At 35.2% G+C, this 25,273-nt stretch overlaps 1 pseudogene; it reads right to left on the bottom strand.

The window, feature by feature from the left end:
• The window catches only part of LOC137752858 (protein tyrosine phosphatase type IVA 1 pseudogene), a 60,690-nt pseudogene extending 42,076 nt beyond the window's left edge, over positions 1–18,614 (bottom strand).
• Positions 18,615–25,273: the final 6,659 nt, after the last annotated feature.

Here is a 25,273-nt window from a genome sequence, read left to right as displayed (position 1 = left end):
CTGACATGTTTTCATTCTCATTTAATAGGAAAGAAGATATGTCATAGGTTGGGCAGCAATAAAAACAGCATTCTTCAGGGAGTATGTTAAAGTCATTAACACAGGACTTCATCCTGGCTTCTTTCGGCAGGACCAGCCTCAAGGGACAGTTTCTGTTGAGTCTCACCTGAAATTTATTATTTACCAAGTTGTTTAAGATCTGAAAAATGGTGGGGCTGAGTGTCTCAGTGCTTTCTGCAGCTTCAAGGGGCCCATCTTCTGAGGCTGGTTCTTTCCCCAGGGTTCTGTCTCAGGCTTGTAATTTAAAAGGACTGCCATATTATTTTGGAGGTTAAGCTGAGAGCTTCCTTGGGTAATTGAGGTCACCTTCATGTGGGCAGGAGTTGGTTTGAGGTAATTCCACTTTTTTTAATCTTTCTTTTTCCTTTTCTCTGAAGATGTCTTCAGAGATGGCAGTGAAAAAGGACAGAGTGATCTGTTTTTTTTAGCTGTGGTATGTTCATGAATGTTCAGGTTTTAAATTCTTTGCACAATGTATGTTATATATAATTCTTTATATGTATAAAACAGTTCATTTCAAACCTTTTAAACACTGTTTTCAAAATGTTTTTTAAAAGTGATATACTCTCAGAAATTAGACTCTTCCTTTACTCTATTTCCTGTGCTTTTCTCTGATTTTGGCACTTGTGAGGAGAGAAGCAAAATTAAACAGTCTTCTAAAAATCAACTCTTTCAAAGACTAAGGATTGTGGACTGGAGAGCTGGGTTGTAGCTAGTTAATTAGGCATTTTATTTAATTTTTTTTTGTTTTCTCTCTCTCCCTCTCTCTTATTTATTTATTTATTTATTTTTTGCATTTTTCCTGTGTTGTAGGATTTTTAAGACTTACTTTTAAAATGTTGCAGAGCTGTAGTGCTGCAGAAACTGGATATAAAGCAGCATAAGAAGACCTAACGTTTAGAGTGAACTTGACTGAAATCAGATGGGAAAACATTTGGGTCTTCCTCCCTGCCACCCACCCCCCAACCTTGCCTGCTAGGACATTATCTCCTTAAATTAAAGTAACCTTCCAAAAATCACAATTTACACAGTGGCTTTCTTATCATTTCTTTTAGGAGTGAGGAAATAAGAGAATGACCATGAAAAGCAATTATCTGGAAGAGGAGAGAAGATGTGTGAGAGGGAATAAAAAGGGCAAAACCAAAAAAATGTAAGAGTGTCTATGCCATAACCACTTTAGAATGCCTTTGCTAATGTCTGAAAGCTTCTGAGCTAGGGGAGGGATGATCCCAGTGAATAAGATACGTGTCATAAAAGGAGAAGAATGAGGTATGTTCTTTTCTTATTCACTGGATATATGCGATTTAGGATGATGATGGTGATGATGATTTTTGTAACATAAGGAAGAGAAAGCCAAGGAGAATGGTTTTGGCTTAGTGTGTGGAGGGTATACAATGGTCTTTCAGAGAATAAGACCAGTCCTCTGCTAAGAAAGTCTCAAAACAGGGCTATTAGCTTCTTTTCAAAATCACAATAACCATCCCAAATAAATGCTTGGTAATGCCATGCTGTCCTACTATGTTGTTCTGATCAACTCATTGTCCCGCTCTCAACAATAACACCATTCTCTATTCTTTTCAGAATTGTAAACCATCTCTCCAGCTTTTTCTTCATTCTTGACAGATAGCCTCAGTTCATACATCACTTGGAAAACTGAAGCTATCAGATGGAAACTTCGCCAGCTCACTGCCTCCGAACCAACAAACCTACATACATCTGTCCTCATCATCTCTTACTTTTTTTTTTTTTTCCTATTTCATCAGATGAGTCCCTTTTCCTATCTAAAGCCACTTCTTCTACTGGTGCTTTAGATATGACCCTTTCTGCCCTTCTCAGGAACTTCACTCCACTATCCCTCGTCTCTTTTGTAGTGATCCTTCTGCTGGTTACATAAAACATGTTCAGGTCTCACAGTTAAACCTTCCTTCAATCACAAATCCTCCTCCTATTGCCTCACTGATCTTCTCCCCTTCACAGACTCGCTAAAAGATATGTACATATTTTCTGTCTCACTTTCTTATTTTATACTTATTCCCCAATCCAACCCCCTATCAATTCACCAAAGCAGTTCTTTCAAACGTCACGGATGACCTCTATCTTCCTCAAAAGGCCAGTTTAATGAATTGCTTATTGTATCTGACTTGGTAAGAGTATTTGACACAGTTGATTCCTCTCTCCTTCTTGAAACTTCTTTTGATTTTAATCATTCCACATTCTCCTAGATTTCCTTCTTCCTTTCACATGCTCCCTTTGTAGTTTCTTTTGCAGGCTTGTCCTCCTTCACTCAGGCATCAAATGTTGTATTTCCTCAAGCATGGGTTCTTGGCTGCATTCTCATTTCACTCTATGGAGTCTCCTTAGGCAATTTCTCCCAACCCATGATTCCAAATGCTCCCCTTACACGAATGGCTCCCAAAGTATATCTTTGGCTCTGGACCATATATATCTAACATCTACTAATGTCTCTTATTGGATGTCACATAGGTACTTCAAATTCAAAGTACTCAGGATGGAAGTCAATTGATTCTCCTCCACCCCAAATCTAATAAGATCTTTTCTACTATTCTTTGTACTAATGAAACTCTCCACAAATCATCCAAGTGAAAATCAGAAATCTGGAGGGCATTTGTAATCTTGCTCTCTCCCTCATTTGCTATCATCCACTGATTTCTAAAACTTGTCCAGCTTAATCTCCCAACTAACTCCCAATCCATTCCACTTGGCTCTATCCACTGGCCCCTAGTCCTGGACATCATCCTCTCTTGCTGGGACTATTATAGAACCTACTAACTAGTAATTCAGTTTTTATTCTGACAGCCCTCCCCACCACAATCATTCTCTGAATTACAGCAGGTGTGATCTTTTCAAAACAGAAATCAAAAATCATGATGCATCCATTATCTTTTAAAACATTTCAAGGGCTGTCCATTGATCTCAGGACAAAGACTTCAATCTTCAGCAAGGTCAAAATGATCTAATGGTATAGATATTAGATATCTCTCCACCCTGTGCCAGTTTTTCTTTATATCTTTTCTCCAACAACTGCGGTCTTTCTCAGTTTCTCAATGAACCATGTTCTCTCCTGCTCTAGAACTTTAATATATTTTGTTCAATACTTCTCCCCACTAGGCCTCACCTCATTAATCCTTATCCATCCTCAAATCTCACCTTTAGTCACCTATCTGGTCACTTAATACTACCATGGTCTCAATCAGGTTCCATGTAATTCACTGCCATAGAATAATGTCCTTTCCTTTGGACAATCTAAATTTGTAATTATTTATTAGCAAGATTTTATTATTAATCTCTCTCCCTCTCCCAGAAAGCTCCATGAAAGCGTGGATCGAGCTTCTTTTTTGCTCACAGTCATGTCTCCATCACTTAATCAAGTGCACAGTGAATAGAAGCATTTAACAGTTTTTAAATAAATAAAATTCTGAATAAGATTATCATTATCTTCTTGTCCCCATGTTAATGTTAAATCCATGGTGATATGAGAGAAAAGGAAATAGGTAGGAGACTAGAGAAGTTAAAGTAATACTGAACTTATAACTTCTTTGTGAAAATTTTCTGGGCTGAGCTTGGGCTGAGATCAGTGGTCTCTGACTCCTCTGCATTGTGCAGGGAACCTAAGTATCTGTGACCTCCAGGGGGATAACTTATAGCACACTCACTTCTTCATGCAATTCCCTCACTGGATCTTTGGTAGCCTATTTCACAGAATTCAGATACCTCATCCTGGATTGTAGGAGTTTTGGGGAACTTGAGTTTATGTACCTCACTAAAGAGAAGCCCTCCATTTTGAACACTCCTAATCTTTGTTCACTTTGCCTCATATGTTGTCCTTTCCTTTCCACTGTACTTCACTCTGTCCCATGAATCAGTTGCCTTCTGGTATAGTTAATTCCAGGGAGGCCAGGCTTGGTGAGGCCTTTCATTTTAAATTATTCCTTGCAACTGGGCTTCTCTGTAGCCCACTTAACATGAAACTGGGGGGGGTGGGGGGAGACAAGAAAAATATAAATTAAAAAAATTAATGTCAATATATTATTCTGTACAGATTTGTATTTTTGTATAACCCTACACATGTATTGCTCTGTAAATGTGCTATGTTGCTGTTTCATTCACTTTATTTGTACAATATAGCAGGTTTCTATAACATACACCCTACCTTACAGCAAGTACACATAAACATTGATAGAAATCTTTGAAAAACTTTATCACTTTGTGCAACAGACTTAGGTTTCTCTGAAGACAAAAGCATTCCTGAAGCCAAGTTTTTTGTTTTAAAGCTTTGTACTCAATAGTAATGTAGGTAGTATATGTCATTACATTGTATAACCAGAGACAGGCTTGGAAGGATGAATTCACAAAGTGAGTGAGTAGAGAGCCCAGAAATTTTGCCTTCTACAAATTAGTTGATCCTTCTCTTCTCACTTTTAAGTGGGAGAGATGACTATAAACATCTGAAAGCTTGTTAATGTATTATTCATGAAAGGATCCTAAAAAGTGTTGTTTGGTGCATGCTTTTGAGTCTGAAGGTACATGTACTTACATCTAAGAAAGAAAGCAGTGAATAGAAATCCTGTCAACAAGCACAAGGAAATATGTCATTATCAATTTGAGGATTCACTTTTTCTGGAAGGTTGTAAATATATCTTTTTAAAACTGCTGATCCAATAATGCATTGGTTATAAACCATTTTTACTTAATCCTAAATTCAAGTATTCAGGATGATTGCAAAATAATGGAAAAAATAAAAGTGTTATTTTATTCAGTTATTTCTCATTGTATGATATATATGCATTGAATTAAAAGAATTATAAATGTCTATACATAAATAAATAATTTTAGCTACATATATGAATTTGTGCCCTTCTAGTAAAACTCATCCGATACTCTGAATTTTTAAAAATGGGCAAACAGAAATTGATTTTTTGGTCAAATTTATAAAAAGGTATTGTTCTGAACCCATGGCATTATGCTTATGGAAATAAAAATTCTTACCTAGTGGTACAAAAATATGGAATTGAGTGTGAATGGTTTATGGTACCTTCCTACCTTCCCTACTCTAGCTCCTCTGTATGGGCTGCCATGTTGCACAAGTCTCCCCTTGAGGTGTACAATGCAGTAATATTGCCTGCCACTTTAATATTTCCCCATGTTAGAGAAAGGTCTTCCCTGACAGGTGTTCTAACAATCCCCTCAGAACTTAGCTCTTCTTTTGTAATGTAGTTTCATTGTATAATAAAGCTTGATGAATAGTATTTCCACCAATAATTAATATTAAATGTTCAAATATTAAAAAATTAATTTAAAGAATATTACAATGAAAACCATATACATAACCCTTAGATTCTATATTTGACATTATACACTGTAATTTATTTATTACATACCAGTCCACCTATTCATCTGTCTGCCCACACATAAGTCCATCTCATTTTTTATATGTTTCCAAGTAAGTGAAACATCAGTGCAGGTATCCCATAGTACTTCAATGTGCTCACACTAACTTAAGTTCCATCTTCGTTCACATTTCTTTTTCTTTTGAGATAAAATTTATGTACAAGGAAATGAAGACTTTTAAGTGTACTATTCTATAAGTTTTGTAAACAGGGCTTATCTAACTGCTATCCCTTTTAAGATATATTATAGAATATCCTAGAAAGTTTCATCCTGCCCTTTCTCAGTCCATCCCGTTTCCTAGAGGCAAGTTCTGTTCTTATATATATTTTTAACAGTGATTAGTTTTGCTTGTTCTAGAATTTCATATAAATGAAATCGTACAATCTATACTCTTTTGTGTAATGTCTCTTTACTCAATGTTTTTGACATTCACCGATATTTTTGCACAAGACAATAGTTTGTTCCTTTTACTGTTAAGTAGTATCCAACCGAATGTCTATATTACAGTTTGTTTATCCATATCCTATTGATGAACACTTGGACCCTTTTCAGTTTTTGGCTATACAATAAAATACAAATAATATTTCTAGGCAGGTTTTTTCTTTCAGCCGTTCTAATTGATATGTAGGCGTGTCTCATTGTGATTTCAGCGTTCACTTTCCTGATGTAAATTAATGACACTGAGCATTTTTTTATGTGTATACTTTTTTGAAGTGTTTGTTCAAAACTTTGCCAATTTTTTCTTATGTTTTTAGTATTGCATTGTAGGAGTTCTTTATCTTGAATACCAGGATATTTTCGGATATATGTTTCACAAATATATTCTCTCAGTCTGTGACTTGCCTGTGTATTTTCTTAATGATGAATTTTGGTGATCAGAGGTTTTATATTTTGCAAAGTCCAATTTATTATTTTTTATTGTGCTTTAGTATCATGTCTACAAACTCTGATGTAGCTTTGGTCACAAAGATATTCTCCTATGGTTTCTTCTAAAAAACGTGTAATTCTAAATTTTGATCTATGATCCATTTTTAGTTAATTTTTGCATAAGGCATGATATTTAGATTGAGATTCATTGTTTTGCATATGGATGTGCAATTATTCCAGCACCATATGTTGAAAAGACCATCATTTCTACATTTAATTTCCTTTGTAACTTAAAAAACACCCCCAATTATCCATATGTGTAAGGGCCTATTTCTGGACCATGATCTCAGTATACTTTGTCCTCTTTCAAAATTGTTTTAGCTATTCTAATGTCTTTGCCCTTCCATTTAAATGTTAGAATCAGCTTATTTATAGGTAGCACAAATTCTGCTGGGACCTTGATTGAGCTTGCATTAAGTCTATAGTTAATTTAGGGAGAATTGTTTATTTACATTGTTGATTATTCCAACCTATGAACTCAGTACTTGTCACCATTTATTTTAGTCTACTTTCAGTTTTCAACATATAGATCTTGTACTTGTTTTGTTAGATTTACATATAAGTATTATATATCTTAATGGTACTATTTCAAATGGTATTGTGTTTTTAATTTTAGTTAACAATTTTTTCATTACTAATGTATAGAAATATGATTGATTTTTTGTGTGTATTGGCCTTGCATCCTTTGACCTTGCTAAATCATTTATAAATTCCAGATTATTTGTAGACTGTGATATTTTAAATTTCTTAACATGTGCAAATTGGAAAAGTGTTTATTTCTTTTTTTATATTATATACGAATTTTATTTCCATATCTTGACTTATTGCACTGGTTAGGACTTCCAATACCATGCTGAATAGAAACGGTGAGAGTAGTCATTCTTGCCTTGTGTCTGATCTTATCGGGAAAGCGTTCAGTCTTCCACCTTTAAGTAGGATGACAGATGTAGGATTTTTGTTCATGCTTTTTATCAGTTTGAAGAAGTTCCTCTCTCTTCTTGTTTTATTGAGAGTTTTTATCATAAATGGGGATTCAAATATTTCTCTGCATCTGATAATATGATCATGAGTGTTTCCTTCCTTGGACTATAAGATGTAGAGTACATTAACTGATTTTTTTTCCCAGCTTAATTGAGATATAATCATCAAATAACATCATATGAATTTGAGGTGTACAATGTAATGATTTGATACATCTATATTGCAAACTGTTTACCACAGTAAGGTTAGTCAACACAGCCTTGACCTCACATCTTTGGGTTGTTATTAAATGGTGAAACATTTAAGATCGACATGTATAGCAACTTTCAACTGTAGAATATAGTATTGTTAACTATAGTCACCATGCTGTACATTAGATCCCTGGAACTTATTTCTCTTGTAGCTGAAAGTCTATACACTTTGATCAATGCCTCCCCATTACCCACAACCCAGACCCTGGCAACCATCAATCTACTCTCTCTTTTCATGAATTTGATGTCTTTAGATTCTACATATAAGTGAGATCATACATTATTCGTCTTCCTCTGGCATTTCACTTAGCATAAGGCACAATGGCAGGATTTAATTATTTTTATGGCTGAATATTTCATTGTGTATATATACCATATCTTCTTTATCCATTAATCCATAGGAGACACCTAGGTTGTTTCCATATCTTGGCTATTACAAATAATACTGCAATGAACATGAGAATGCAGATATCTCTTTGAGATCCTGATTGCATTTTCTTTGCATATATACACAAAAGTGGGATTGCTGGATCCTATGGTAGTTCTGTTTGTAATTTATGAGGAACATCTTACTGTTTTCCATAGTGGCTTCACCAATTTACATTCCCACCAACACTGCATGAGAATTCCTTTTCTCCACATCCTCACCAACACTTGTTATCTCTTGTCTCTTTAATAATAGTTTTTCTAACAGGTGTAAGGTGATATCTCACTGTGGTTTTGATTTGCATTTCCTTGAGGATTAGCAATGTTGAATATCTTTTTATGTTCCTGTTGACCATTTGTGTGGCCAGTATGTTGTCTTTGGGAAAATGTCTTCTGTCCATTTTTAAATCAGATTTTTTTAAACTACTGAGTTATATAAATTTCTTACATATTTTGGATATTAGTAACCCCTATCAGCTAGATAGTTTGCAAATATTTTCTCCCATTCTGTAGGTTGATTTTTTGTTTTGTTGATTTTGTTTGGTTTTTTTAATTTGTTTGTTTGTTTTTGCTGTGCAGAAGCTTTTTTAGTTTGATGTAGCCCAACTTATTTCTTTTTGTTTTTGTTGCTTGTGCTTTTGAGGTTAAATCCAAAAAACAAAAAATTTGCCAAGACCAATATGAAGGATATTTTCTCCTATGTTTCCTTCTAGGAATTTTGCAGTTGCAGGTCTTATATTTAAATCTTTAATCCATTTCAATTTAATTTTTATTAGTGGTGTAAGATTGTCATCCAAATTTATTCTTCTGCATGTGATTATCTAGTTTTAGCAACACCAGTTATTGAAGAGACTATCCTTTCCCCATTGTATATTCTTGGTTCCCTTGGCAAATATTAGTAGGTTGTATATGTGAGGGTCTATTTTTGGGCTCTAAGTTCTGTTACATTGGTCTATGTATCTGGTTTTATGTCAATACCATACTGTTTTGATGACTATAGCTTTGTAATATACTTTTAAATCAGGAAATAGGATGCCTCCAGCTTTGTTCTTTCTCAAGATTGCTTTGTCAATTTGTGGTCTTTGGTGATTCCACATGAATTTTTTGATTGTTTTTTCTATTTCTGTAAAAATGTCATTGGAATTTTCATAGGGATTGCATTGAATATATATATGGCTTTGAGTGGTATGAACATTATAACAATATTAACTCTTCTGATCCATGAACATGGGCTATATTTCTGTTTATTTGTGTCTTCAGTTTCTTTCATCAATATCTTATAATTTTCAGTGTATAAATCTTTCACTTCCTTAAGTTTATTCCTAAATAGTTTATTACTTTTGATGTCATTGTAAATGAGATTTTTTAATTTCTTTTTCAAATGGTTCATCATTAGTTTATAGAAATGCAACTGATTTTTGTATATTGATCTGGTATCCTACAACTTCACTAAATTCATTGATTAGTTCTAAGAAATTTTTGGTGGAGTTTAGGATTTTTCTATGTACAAGATCATGTCACCAGCAGACTATTTTACCTCTTTCTTTTCAATTTGGATGCCTTTTTTCTTGCCTAATTACTCTGGCTAGGATTTCCAGTACTATGTTTAATATAGATTGGCAGTATTTTGTTGAGAATAATTATATCTATATTCATCAAGAATATTGGCCTATAGTTTCCTTTTCTTTTAATATCACTATCTAGCATTGATATCAGGGTAATGCTGGCCTCATAAAATAAGTTTGGAAGTACACCCTCCTCTTCAATACTTTGGATGAGTTTGAGTAAGATTGGCATTAATTCTTTTTTTAAATGTTTGGTAGAATTCACTATCTGGTCCTGGGCTTTTATTTGCTGGGAAGTTTTTGATTGCTGATTCAATATCTTTACCCATTACTGATCTGTTTAGATTTTTTATTTCTTTATTATTTCATACTGATAAGTTATATGTTTTCTAGGAATTTATCCATTTCTTCTAGGTTATCCAGTTTGTTGGCATATAATTGTTCATAGTAATCTCTTATGACCCTTTGCATTTTTGTAATATCAGTTGTAATGTCTCCCCTTTCATTCCTAATTTTGAGTCCTCACTGTCTTTTTTGAAAAGTCTAGCTAAAAGTTTGTCAATTTTGTTTCTCATTTCAAAAACCAACTTTTAATTTTATTGAGCTTTTTAATATTTTTTCTATTCTCTATTTTACTTATTTCTTCTCTGATCTATGTTATCTCCTTTCTTCTAACTTTGGACTTAGTTTTTTCTTCTTTTTAGTTCCTTAAGGCATAAAGTTAGGTTGTTTATTTGAGATTTTTAAATTTTATTTTATTTATTTATGGCTGTGTTGGGTCTTCGTTTCTGTGCGAGGGCTTTCTCTAGTTGTGGCAAGAGGGGGCCACTCTTCATCGCGGTGCATGGGCCTCTCACTATCGAGGCCTCTCTTGTTGTGGAGCACAGGCTCCAGACGCGCAGGCTCAGTAATTGTGGCTCACGGGCCCAGTTGCTCCACAGCATGTGGGATCTTCCCAGACCAGGGCTCGAACCCGTGTCCCCTGCATTGGCAGGCAGATTCTCAACCACTGCGCCACCAGGGAAGCCCGAGATTTTTTTAATGTGCTCATTTATCACTGTCAGCTTCCCTCTTACCACTGCTTTTGCTGTATCCCATAAGCTTTGATATTTTGTGTTTCCATTTTTATTTGTTTCAAGATATTTTTTGATTTCCCTTTTGAGTTCATCTTTGACAATTTGGTTGTTCAGGATTGTATTGTTTAATTTCTACATACTTGTGACTTTTCCAGTTTTCCTCCTGTTATTGATTTCTAGTTTCATACTTTTGTGTTTGGAAAAGACAGTTGAAATGATTTCAGTCTTCTTTAATTTTAAGGGTATTTTTAATTCCTTCTCTCCGTTCTTTCAGTTTTTATGTATATTACATAAATACATGTGCTATACATATTTCAAAGATCTTTATTTTGTGCACGATCATTCAGGATTGTTTTCTCTTCTTGGTGAACTGCCACTTTTAGCCCTGATGATTTTGCTTGCCCTGAAGTCCACTAATCTGATGTTAATAAAACCACTGAAGATTTCTTTTGATTAGTACTTACAGGTTATATTTTTATAATGCTTTTTTAGAAAACCCATCTATAGCATTATATTTAAAGGTGAGTTTCATGATTGGCAAGGCTCTGTCCCACAGTCTCTGAAAACTCCATTGGTGTGAGGGTGGGGTCCAACTCCTTTTGTAGAACTTGTCTATAATAGGTCTGGTAGTCCAAAGGGTACTGTTCTGTAGGTCAGTCCTCTTCTCAGCCGTTGGCTAGAGTGTGGGCTTTCCTTGAGGCTAATTTTGTCTGCATTGATTGTTGTTTCTGAGTTGCAAGCTGCTTTAGTTACCAGGAGACAAATGTATGCTTACCCTAGGAAACTCACTGAAACATTATCCATTGAGTCTCAAGGTTCCAGCCAATTTGACTTCCTTTTCCCACTTTCAAAGACTTGTGATAGTTTTTTTACTTCTTTCAGGGTTTTAGTTTTAAATTGCTGAATGAATAGGGTGCACTGTTGTTAATTTATCTTGTCTAACACTGGGTGCCCAGACTTTTTTATTTCCGTATGAGTCAATTTTTTCTGTTCTTTCAAATGTTTAGTTTTTTTTTTTTTTAAGGTGGATACTAAAGTTTATGATGGATACATTGTAGAGATTCTGAATTTAGCTATCTTTGTCTCGAGATTAATTCTTATTCTACCCTACAATTAACTCAAGTAGGTCAAACTTCAAATTCAGGTTTCTTGTTTATATCAGCAGTTGAAATCTCTGATCAGTTCTTCCACCTTCAAGTTACTGTAGACACTGGTGTCTCCTCTGCAATTGCACAGTTTCTTGATTAGCCAAAGATTTCAGTGATTTCACATTTTACATGCAGATTTTGGGGCTTCCATCTGTGTGACCTCCTCCTTCCTAGATTCTCTGCCCCTTAATTTTTGTTCTACCAGTCTCAAACGTTGTCTTCTGATACATAAAGCCAGTAAAGCTCAAGTTTTCTGACACCCTGAACAGTTTTCTGATGTCTTGAACCATGGGAAGATTGGGGTATTAATCAGACAAAAAAGTTTTAAATTTACAATTACTGTCAGGATCTTATCTTTCCTGTCTCTCAAAGAAAGATTCCCATTATATTCAGTCTTATGAATATACTGAATCAGAATGCTCATTTTAGCAAGATCCCCAGGTGATTCGCATGCACTTTAAAGTCTGAGAAACACTAAGCTAAAATATAGGCTGCCTAGAGGAGAGCTTCTTAAACTATTTGTGAATATTTTTAATTTCTTGTTTGTGTGTGGTTCATATCCATTGTAGACCAATATAACTTAGCATACAATAAAAATGTATTAATATTAAAATGAAATAAATACAATATAAAATCCTGATCTTTATTAGATTCAATAGACATAGAATCATCTTTCAAAAGTATAATCAGAACATACAATTTTAAAAAATGGAAATAATTATAAAAGCTATATTTGTTCACTGAAAGAGTGCCTTTTAGATTATCAATATTCACATATAACATAATAAACGTCTTCTGTTGACTTAATAATTCAATATTCTTCCTTTCAAATTATTATTTTTGTGTGAATTTATTTGTAATGGTTTGTTTGAAAATTCCAATTAGGTTTTAATGGTTTCATTGTTTCATTAGCCAGTATATCTCTGCAAATAATACTCTGTGGTTTTCTCACTTCATCATCAATATGTTTACAAAACAAAATTAAATATAACTTGGATGAATATTTTTTTGTTTTATTTTTTCAGAATCACTTCCATTTTTATCATTTGTTTCATTACTATTGCCATGTTAGGAAAAAGGGTGTCTTTGCTTGACAAAGAGTATGATGAAGCTTGTTTAGCCACATGTAAGTTATATTTTAAAATAAATAATTCAAAATTGGCTTCCTTAATTTAGTTAGGAGTTATAAATATTAAATTTAGAAAAAAAATTTTGAATGATCAAAAGTTAAGTATAAAATGTTGTTATAAAAATAAAAGCTTATATTTTCTTATATTCTGAAATCTTTTGAAATAGTGATGGCAGACACCTTAAAACATCACACCTCACTATATTGTCTTATAAGGCATAGTAGTAGGCACTTCTCACTACATGAAAATCGTACCATGAATTCAACAACTGAACTGGTCTAATCTTATTCAAAAAGGCAAATCCATTTATCATGCCTTTGGATGTCACAGTAATGTCAAATTACTATAAAAAATATAAATGCTTACACTCACTTATAGTACTTATCTTTTTGCAGATCTGCAACAGAGTTGGTGGCCTTTATCAGTTCACAGGCCATATGTTGAGCAGCATTGGTCTAGACTACTGAGACTGAAGACTAACTAATCCAGTGCACCAAGAAAGTGAGCATTTCCCATTTTCAAATCGACTATTTCTTTCATGCAACAATGCTGAATAATAGCATAAGTCAGGCAATGTGGATATAGCAACTTCGTGATTCATGTCCTATATCTAACTAACTAAAGTCTACTTGAGAAATGACAGGTAGCTAGTACCTAAAAGGTTCTGAGACATATTGATTGGATTTGCACATTAAATTTAGATCAAAATTCCCCTCTTCCTAAGTTGCTCGTCTACTACAACTAGGTTCTTTACCAAAACCTCACTTGCTATGGTTATATAGTGCCCTCTGTCCTACAACAATATTTGGCTTGTACTTGTAGCTTCTTCAATTTTCATTTTATTTCGTTATAGAGACTAGAAATTCCCTCTCCATTGTACCTTGTTAACAACAATTTTGTGTTAAAAAGATCTATATGTATTTGTATTTTTACTCTGTTCTTAGATAAAGCTGGTTTTTCTTAATTTTTTTAAATTTATATGTTTATTGCTAAACACTCTGGTACTTTCTTCAATGTTTTGTTTTAACCACCATCAACATCATCATAACAAGATGGATAATTTTACGACTTTAGAGCATAGTCTGGTCAGGCATAATTTGGAGATATTATGGGTTGGTTCCAGACCACCACACTAATGAATATCTCAATAAAGTGAGTGACACAAAGTTTTTAGTTTTTCAGTGCATATAAATGTTATGCCTACACTATACTATAGTCTGTTAAGTGTTCAATAGCACTCTGTCTTAAAAAACAATGTACAAACTTAATCAAAAAATAATTTACTGCTAAAAAATGTTAACCATCATCTGATCCTTCAGTGAGTCATAATCTTTTTGCTGGTGGAGGATCTTGCCTCAACATTGATGGTTACTGACAGATCAGGGTGTTGGCTGTTGGTTGCTGAAGGTTGGGGTGGCTTTGGTAATTTCTTAAAATAAGACAACAGTGAAGTTTACAACATCCATTGACTCTTCCTTTCAGGAACAATTTCTCTGTAGCATTGCAATGATGTTTGATAGCATTTTACCCATAGCAGATCTTCTTTCAAAATCAAAGTCAAATCCTCTCAGACTCTGCCACTGCTTTACCAATTTATTTGTATTCTAAATCCTTTGTTGTCATTTCAGGTCTTCACAGTATCTTCACCAGGAGTAGATTCCATTTCAAGAAACCACTATCTTTGCTCATCCATAAGAAGCAACTTCTCATCTATTCAAGCTTTCTCATGAGACTGCAGCAATTCAGTCACATCTTCAGGCTCCACTTCTAATTCTAGTTCTCTTGCTATTTCCACCACATCTGCAATGACTTCCTCCACTGAAGTCTTGAACCCCTCAAAGTCATCCATGAGGGTTGGAATCAACTTCTTCCAAACTCCTGCTAATGTTGATATTTAGACTCTTTCTATGAATTAGGAATATTCTTAAAGACATCTAAAATGGTGAATACTTTCTAGAAGGTTTTCAATTTATTTTTCCATATCCATCAGAGCAATAACTATCTTTAGCAGCTATAGCCTTACAGAATGTATTTCTTAAAGAATAAGACTTAAAAGTCAAACTTACTCCTTGATCCAAGGGCTGCAGAATGGATGTTTTGTTAGCAGGCATGAAAACAACATTAGTTTCTTTGTATATCTGCATCAGAGCTCTTGGGTGACCAGGTGGATTGTCAGTGACTAGTAATATTTTAAGACAGATATTTCTTTCTGAGAATTGGGTCTCCACAGTGGGCTTAAAATATTCAGTAAACCATGTTGCAAACAGACATGCTATCATTCAGGCTTTGTTGTTCTTATAAAACACAGGAAGAGTAGATTTAGCATAATTCTTAAGGACCCCAGGATTTTCTGAATGGTAAGTGAGCACTGGCTTCAACTTCAAGTCAGCAGCTGCATTAGCCTCTAACAAGAGAGGCATCCTGTCCTTTGAAGCTTTGAGGCCAGGCACTGACTTCTCTCTAGCTTTGAAAGTCCTAGGTGGCATCTTCTTCTAATAGAAGGCTGTTTCATCTACATTGGATATCTATTGTTTACTGTGGCTACCTTCATTAATGATCTTAGCTAGATCTCCTGGATAACTTGCTGCAGTTTCTACTTCAGCACTTGCTGCTTCACGTTGCACTTTTACATTATAAGGTGACTTCTTTCCTTAAGCCTCATGAACCAAGCTCTGCTAGCTTCAAACTTCTCTTCTGCAGCTTCCTCACCTCTCTCCCTTCATAGAATTGAAAAGAGTTAGGGCTTTGTTCTGGATATTAGGCTTTGGTTTAAGGGAATATTGCAGTTGGTTTGATCTTCTATCCAGAGCACTAAATCTTTCTCCACATTAGAAATAAGTGTGTTTTCTTTCTTTCTTATCATTCGTGTGTTCACTGGAATAGCACTTTTCATTTCCTTCAAGAACTTTTCCTTTTCCTTCACAACTTGGCTAACAGTTTGGAACAAGAGGCCTTGCTTTAGGCCTATCTTTTTTTTTTTTTTTAATTATTTTTATTTTTGGCTGTGTTGGGTCTTCGTTTCCGTGCGAGGGCCTTCCCTAGCTGTGGCACGCGGGGGCCACTCTTCATCGTGATGCGCAGGCCTCCCACTATCGCGGCCTCCCCTGCTGCGGAGCACAGGCTCCAGACGCGCAGGCTCAGCAGTTGTGGCTCACGGGCCTAATTGCTCCACGGCATGTGGGATCTTCCCAGACCAGGGCTCGAACCCGTGTCCCCTGCTTTGGCAGGCAGACTCTCAACCACTGCGCCACCAGGGAAGCCCTAGGCCTATCTTTCATCCTCCCTTATTTATTTATTTATTTTTTTGACATGCCTTCGTCACTAAGCTTAATCACTTGTAGGTTTGATTTAAAATGAGAGACATGTGACTCCTCCTTTCACTCGAATACTTAGAAGCCATTGTAGAGTTATTAATTGGCCTAATTTAAATATTGTTGTGTCTCAGAAAATAGGGAGGTCCAAGGAGAGGGAGAGAGATGGGGGAATTGCCAGTGGAGAGAGTAGTCAGAGTACACACAACATTTATCACTAAAGTTCACCATCTCATATGGCTGCAATTCACGGCAACCCAAAACAATTACAGTAGTAACATCAAAGATCATTGATCACAATAACAAATATAATGGCTAAAGAGGGAGGGGATATGAGGATATATGTATACATATAGCTGATTCACTTTGTTGTACAGCAGAAACTAACAGAACATTGCAAAGCAATTACACTCCAATAAAGATATTTTTTAAAAAATAGTTTTGAAAGAGTTTGAAATATTGTGAGTATTACCAAAGAGACAAAAGTGAGCAAATGTTGTTGGAAAAATGGCACTGTTAGACTTGCTTGACACAGGCCTGCCACAAAACTTCAATTAAAAAAAAAAATGTCACATCTATGAAGCACAATAAAGTGAAGCACAATAAAACTAGCTATGCCTGTAATCACTGGAAGACAGTTCCATTAAGTGAGGACTGATGGTAGAGAAGGGGATAATCCTAAATGTTCACCACCTAAAAATCCACTTTAAGACAGATCTCACTGTTGCCTAATCACTATCACAGATATTGGGGAACTCAATTTCCTTATTCACTAGGGTATTGTCTACTGGTTATTTCTAAGCCTTCAAAATCTTTCAATTGACCAAATAACGAAACATTCCCTGAAGCATTCAGAATGCTGGAGCCATGCCATGTACCTTGGAGAAATGGGAATGGCTTCTCTTTCCCTACTATATATCACACATTGTGACGTGGATTCCAAATAACAGTATCTATAACACCCAGTCTCAAAGGATACCTAGTAAAAGAAATTGTTGCCTCCTGTAATGATTAAGGTGGGCATTAGGGGGGTGAATCCTGAAACAAAGAAATAAAACAGTATGAAAATTAATAGATTGGAAGTAATACCATTATGATAGTTAGGGTCCAGATAAAAAGTAGTGGGGTCTGAATTAATGAAATGGGACAAGAAAGGACAGACCGGTTTTGAGGGACGTTACAGAGACTGACTGGACATGGGATGTTAGGAAATGTGGGGATTTCAGAGAGATAATGATGTGGAAAGAAGAGTACATTTGTACAATTTTGAATAAATAAAATTTGAAGTGCCAGTGGGAGTCAAGTGGCAGCTTTCAATGTAGAGATCTGTATGATAAAAACAGCCCCAAAGATTTCAAATAATGGCAAGTACAAGCATTTAGATAAAATTACAGGAAAATTGTTGTAAAAACAGCAATTCCAAGTAATGACTAAATGATGAGTCAAGAAATAAATGGGTGTTTCTTTATCGTGCCCAAAGGACACTGAATTACACAAAATATAGTTTAAATAAGTACCACAGGAGGATTCTGATCAAGGTGGCAGAGTAAGAGGGCATGGAGCTCACCTCTGCCCATGAACATATCAAAAACAGCAAAAACGTGTAGAACAATACTCACTGAAAACTAACTGGAAACTGGCAGAAGGACTTCTGTAAAACCAGAGCTTTAAGAAAGATCCACAGGTAATTGGGTTAGAAGAGGAGAAAAGCAATCCATTTGGGACCTGTGCCCCTGGGAGGGGGACTCAGAGAAAAAGGGAGATTATACGGGTGGACACATAGGAGTGAGCATTTCAAGCCGCAGGTTGAGTGCTGCAGTCCTGGGGTCCCATGTGGGAGAGACAAGCCTCCTTGGCTGGTTGGAGGACCACTGGGACTAACAGAAGGGCTGTAAGAGGCCGGGACTGGTGCTCGCTGGTTTGCTCCCAGGCAGGGCAGAGAGAAGTCTATGCTAGCGGCTGCAGGGTTTCCCGCAACTGACTCACTGAGTGCCACAGGCTGCGCCAAGCAAACACTCCGGCTCCGCTCACTGCACGCCACAGTGCAGCACTGGATCTCGGTAGCCATGCCCAGGGAAAAGACTTGACCGTGGGATGCAGAGGTAACCCCGTCCTGGGGCAGAGGCTGGGTGGGCAGCTGTAGCCTGCACAGGCCCCAGTGCTTTAGCACTTCCCACCCGGTTCAGGGAGAGGGCAAAACAGACACTTAGAGGGAACAAAACCAGTTCGGGCCTGACCCTTGGGGCTTCTGCTCCAGCAATTTGGGATCCGGCCTCCCCATCAATAGGGTGGTGATGGCCACAGAGCGGAGGGGAAGTCCTGCCCGGCATCTGGCATCAGCTCTAGCCCCTCCATCTCCAGCCCCACCCCTTACCAAGGTGATAGCTGCCAGCGCACCCTGAGGAAAGACTTACTTTTTCCCCTTAATCCTTTAAACATCTTTGTCTTTAATTCTTTGAACCTATTTGTTTATGATAGCTGCTTTAAAGTCTTTGCCTGATTAATCCAACGTCTGAGTCACTGTGGGTCAGTTCCTATAGACTACTTTTTATTCTATTGACTCTTAAGTCATAGTTTTCTATTTCTTAAATGTCTATTAATATTTTCTTTTGTACTCGACATTGTAAATGATACATTTTTAGAAACTCTGAAGTCTGTTATCTTCCCCTGGAAAGTGATTATTGTTCTAATTCAATGTTCAGTTCCTGGCTGAACACCATGAATTTGTGTATGCTGTTTTACATTTTGTTAGTGGGGATCTCTAAGAAGCTTACTACATTTCCCAAGCCCTTCTAACTTGATAGGACTCAATATTTAAACACTGCCTCCCCTGTATATGTGACCAGAGCAGGGTTTTAGCCTTTATTAGGGCAGATCTAGAGTAGGTCCCTTTTGTTGTTGTTGTTTGTTTTTAAGATGGGGGTTTCTGATGTCTCAGCTGAATGTCCACCATGTTGGAAGAATATTTACAAGTTTTCTAGACTCTGGCTGAGCTCAATTCCATACCAGCTGTAATCCAGTAAGCCCAATGCGGTCTTGCCCTGCCCATGCACAGTTCGCCCCACTGCCAAGAACCCACTGGGAAACCCTCTGCACAACTGCCTAATCTCCAATGTCTTTCCCCACATATTCCAATGACTTAAGTTGCCAGGAGGTCTTGATATCTGACTCCTAAATTCAGCATGACTTCCGTGCTCTACTCTGGCTCAGTGTGCTGTGGTCAGAATATGATGTCCAGGTAGGTAGCTGCTCTGATTATAGATCTCACCTTCAGTTTTTCAGCTCTCATGGATTGCACTTTTGTATTGCCTCTTGTACAGTGCCTGAATGCTATTGCTTCATATATTTTGTTCAGTTTTATGACTATTTACAAGAAGAGGACTAGTCTAGTAGAGTTTTTTCTTTATAACCATTTAGATTTGGTGATGGGATCGATTCATATTTCTAGGTCAGTGCTATCTAAGAGAACTTTATGCAATGATGGAAAAGTTTTACACCCCTGCTACCCAATAAAGGAGCTACTAGCCACATACGGTTACCAAGCACTTAAAATGTGGCTACTGACACTGAAGAACTGGTCCTTTAAGTATTACTTAAATTTAAGTAATCACACAAGGGTAGTAGCTATCATATTGGACAATGCAGTTCTAAGTAATAGGGATAAAAGCACTTCAGCCAGAACAACTGCCTTATTTGAGTACCTCATCTTGATATTGTTATTTGAGTCAGTTTTCTAGCTAGATTTGTTTTTTTCTTACTTATAGTTTGTTTGGTTCTCAGAAAATTGCTCACCCCAGTCATCATGACTCATTTCTTCTTTGATATGTGTGTTTTTCTGATAGTTCTGTTTCTGCATTGCATCTCACATAATGCCAGTCTTGACTCCCACTCTTCTTTTTCCTGATTTAGCCTGTTTCCTTGACACTGGTCCAGAGTTTTGTTCTAAAAAAATTTTAGTGTAAGTACTAGGTCTCTAATAAATAGAAACTGTGTTCTAACCATACTGAAAACCACAATAGCACTGTATGCTGTGCCTCATCATGAGTTCATCTCTCTATTTTTATATTTTGACTCTAAGACTAAACTGGAGATTTGCATTTAGGAGAGGGTCAGAATTTAGAGAAAAATTGATTGGAATTATCTGGATTTATCAAGAAATATAGATAATCAGACCAAAGTCTGTTTTCCTCATATTGGTCTAAATTTATGCCATTAGAATATTATGTTAAAACTAGATCATTTTTATTTCTAGCTATTTTTTGAAATCAGAATTCAATGTGGAAGTAAAATTAGAGCTAAGCATAAATCTACTTGGCCAACCTAAAGACAGGGGTGTTTGTCCCTTAGATTTCAACATCTACCTACTGGAATGTAACAGAAATATAATTAAAAATCTATACATTAAAATGAACAGGTTATGGGAGAATTAGATATGTCTATCTGAAAAAAATAAAATGATTGCAAACTTCTTATGGTTGCTAGCTCTTGATGTTTTGCTTTCAAAATTGTGTTGTGTGAGTGGGTGTGAGAGAGAGAGATGTATGGGGGAAACATGATTGCTTAACTAACTATTTGATCACATAAAAGGAATACAAATTTGCCACTTACATGGACTATGGACCATCTATACTTTTGCATTTATATTATGATAATTGTATGTCATTAAATGTGTGCTATATTTGTCTAATCATTTTATTTATGACTCATATTCTTATACTTCATAGTTTATTGCTTGGTAACATAGTACTTAATGCCTTTACAAGTTAAAAACACTAAAGAAAGATAACATGGTTAACTAATGCATTTCAATTGCCAGTATATTTGTTACTGTGGAAATACACTGATAAAATACATCTATAAATAAAAATGCTGATGAGAATAAAAATAATTAATAGTTATTATTATCTAAAACATAGGACTGAAAGGAACCATAAAACAGTATTTTCCAATTTCCATTACGAAAGCAGAGCCACTGTTATTTTGTTTAAAAAAAAAAGTCACCTTCTTTTGTTCATGAGATGCTCCTTATAATCAAACCCATTGGCTTAAATTTATGTTCATCTTTTCTTACTCTGTAATCAGTGGAGATATGTAACATAAAACAGTTGCTATCCAGATAAAATTGTGTTCTTATTAAAACCATAGAAAATTAGTAGTATTTTGTTTGACATGTTCTTATATTGTATTATACCATTTGACTAAACATCTCAATGTTTCAACTACACAGCATGCACTTCATAGATAAAGATTCCATATACCTTTTCTCTTCTTGTCCTCCATAGCACCTAGTTTGGTGTTTTATACAAAAGCACTCTAGTTATTTGAAATGACACAGACATGCCCCCTCACATATTTAAAAGGTGGAAATATGGACCTATCTCTCTAACAGCCTGAAATCACTATGGGCTCTCCCACCCTATGCTCTATCTCCCTGTGGATTTGAACTTAAGCTTCTTATGCTTCTTAACCTGCCTGTCGACTATTCCCAAGTGGAGATCCTGGATTACTTCAGACTCCTCTATCGTGATTAGTCAGCACAATATGCACTAACTATGAAATACCTGAGATAGTAAAAGATGTTGGTTAGCTCCGATGGGTTGGTCGTCGAATTTTCAGTCTTTCCAATGGTGACATGGGCACCATGCTATGTAAATAGGGACAGACACCATAAGCAAATATACCAGATTGGAGAGAACTGAAGGGAATGAGAAGAGGAGAGGACATAGAGATAATCAGCTCAGTGCCTGTGACATTTAAAAGATTTTGAGAACAAAGCAGAGAATGAAAAGACTTGAGAAAGTGATTTATGCTTTCAGGTTTTTGCTTCAGAAGAAAATAAATATTTATTTAATTTATAAGCTTAACTTGCTGACATAGTGATAGTCTTATTTGATTTTGTTTAACATAACTTGTCAGGGAAGGGAGACGAGAGGGATTGAGGACAAGGAAAATATGAGGAAATTCAGGATAGAGAGATGAACTTTTGTAGAAAAGACTGAAAAGCGGGACATTGGCCAGAAGCCAGACTTCTTGCTGAGGAAGCTAGCATCCTAGGCTGTGGCTTGAAGAGATTACTCCCAGCAACTACCTGGTTTACAACTTCTCTCTTTGCAGATTATGTCTTTCAACTTCCCTTCTCCATGGAATTAAAGTTGTTTTTCTGTTTTTTGTTTTTTTTTTATAAAGCACGTTTCTTTTAATTTACAACATTCCAAATAACTGTGTCCATGTTTCAAGGATAATCTAAGGACTGTTGCTTCCTCACAAACCTATAGTCAACCTGACATATATTTGGCATTGATGCCAGATATTCCATTGTTTGGCTAGAAAGGCAATTTAGAACATCTTTTAAAATAAAAATAACTGCATAATTGGGATCAATAGAAATAAGAGAGTACATGACTGCCACTCTTTCTAGAATAGCTCAGCACTAGTCTTGAATATCCCAAAGAGAAAGAGAATAACATTTTTAGTATTCAACCATATTATTTTCACAATGGCGGTGAGAAAACTCTTGAATAAAGTCACCATTTTAAACGTTGTTTATCATTTCAAACCCTTAACTTATAAACAAACTTGTGCAAAATAACATCGTGTATATTGGAAACCAGCGGTAACGAGATCGGACAAAAACACAAGAATGCCCTGAACAGTAATTTGAAAGAAAAACATGTTGACTGCAAATATCTTGGATATACAAAATGCTAGATGATAATGTTGATTATCTGAGACATTTTGATGACTTAAGCTCATTACTATGATTCATAAAAAGTAACTGTCAGTCATACTTAACATAATAAACATTCTTATACCAATACCCTAAAGAAACAAAGCCTGTTCTACCATGTTAGCTTGTGTCTACAGTAGCTCAACTTATTTGATTTAGTGTAAACATCAGCCTGGTGTTAACCATTCATCAGTGTTTTGTTTATGTAATTTAATTTTATGCAAACAAACTTTCCATGCTCAATAATTTGGTCCAGACAATCAAATTCATTTATTGTATCTCTTGTCAACCTTCAAACAATTATTTATGAATGTACTGACTCTAATTTTATAATTGTATCATATACAAGCAAAATTTTCAGTTCTGCTATTCAATTTTACATGTAAAAACTTACAGGCAATTAAATAAAGGTTAATCTGAATTTCTGATTCATGATGTAGCAATGCTGGTCAAGATAAGGTTAAACTCTAGCTTCTCTTCCTTTGTCTTAAATGGATTCTAATACTTTCCTGGTGTTAATTAAATATTGAAAGACTTCTCTTTTCTAACCAGGACAATGGAATTAGAAACAGTTCAAAGCATACACAGCTAGGAAATATAACATAAGCATGGTTTTAAGGAGAAAACCTGATTATTCATAATACCTTGCACTGTGCTGTCCTTTCTTTACCAAAATGATGCTTTGGACAGCTGAGAGAATTTTGTAGTTATTTTCATAGTAATAAAGATGATAATACTTTTACATTGAGCTGAGCTGACCACTAAATCTGTCTCCTGTTGTGACCATTTTGCCATATTTACTAGGTGGTTGGCATTAACAGGATGCTGAAATAAACCTTAGAGCAGTTCATCTGTACTTTTTAATCCCACATGTTGAATTTTTTCCCAATATTTTAATTTCAAAAATTTTTGTTGTTGTTTTGTTTTCTGATAACTTCTTTTTCAGATCAGTCAGTTCTTACTTTATGAATGCAGTATCATTTCAAATCACTGTGAGGATAACAATTAGATTGTTTTTCTTTCTTGTAGTAATCTCTAATTTTTTCAGGGGCATTTTTTTTTGTTACTTCATGTTATATATCTTTTGTTTTGTTTATTTTCCTCAAATATTTGGTCATCTTTGGTTTTGTATTTGTTAATGAAAGGTAACTGGCATGTATACATAATACAAAATATTTTTAATACATAAAGCTATATTTATGAATAGACATACAAATTGTTTCCAGCTGCACAGTGTGTTTTTCTTTCATATTTATACCTCCTAATATGAATTAAAAATTAAACATATTTTGGGAAAAATTTTTTCAATTTAAATATATAGAAATAAAAGAGTAATAGGGGGACTTGTGCTTCTAGACATTTTGGAATAGTTGGTATAGGATATGTAGCACAGTAACTAAAAAGATGGAAAAGAAATAGTGCTTCAGTGAGCTGTGGGACAATATAAAGTGATCTAATATAAGGTTAATTGGAGTCCCCAAAGCAGAAGGTGTCAATCAGAAAATATACGTATATATTTGAAAAAATGGCTGAAAATTTTTCAAATTTGATTAATCCTAAGTATTCAAGAAGCTCAGTGAACTCCAAGCAAGAAAAACACATCTTCGAAAGCATACCAAGGGATATTATTATCAAATTACTGAACTAGTGATAAAGAAAAAAACCATAAAAGCATCCAGAGAAGGAAAATGATTTCAAATGAAAATTTAGATCTATATAAAGTAATAAAGTGTACTGTAAATGATAAATGTGTTAGTAAACACAAAAACCAATTTTTCTCCTTTCTAAGTTTCTTTAAAAGATAACTGTTGAAAGCAAAAAAATATTATCACTGTATTTTGACTATATAACCATATGTAGAAGTAAAAGGTATGAAAACAAACTGCAAAGAATAAGAGGGGTAAAGGGTAACATACTGCTCTAAATTCCATGTATTGTTTGGGAAATGGTACATTATTCTTTGAAAATACATCATGATAAGCTGAATATGCATATTTTAAACACTAGAGCAACCATTAATTTAATGCAAATAGGTATAGCTAATAAACCAAAATGAGGGAAAGTGAAATACTAAAAGATACTAACTTAATCCAAAAGAACGTAGGAAAAGAGGAAAAATAAAATGAAGGATATGAGGCAAATAGAAAAAAAATCAAGATAATAGACTTAAAACCTAGCCATGTAAGTAATTACATTAAATATAAATATTCTGAACATTCAAATTAAAAGATAGAGATTGCCATACAGGATATAAAAAGATTC

Source organism: Eschrichtius robustus, chromosome 1 (assembly GCF_028021215.1).
Source record: "Eschrichtius robustus isolate mEscRob2 chromosome 1, mEscRob2.pri, whole genome shotgun sequence".
In the NCBI taxonomy this organism is placed as follows: domain Eukaryota; kingdom Metazoa; phylum Chordata; class Mammalia; order Artiodactyla; family Eschrichtiidae; genus Eschrichtius; species Eschrichtius robustus.
Note: the sequence above shows the minus strand (reverse complement) of the source record. Positions and strands in the feature narration are given on the sequence as shown.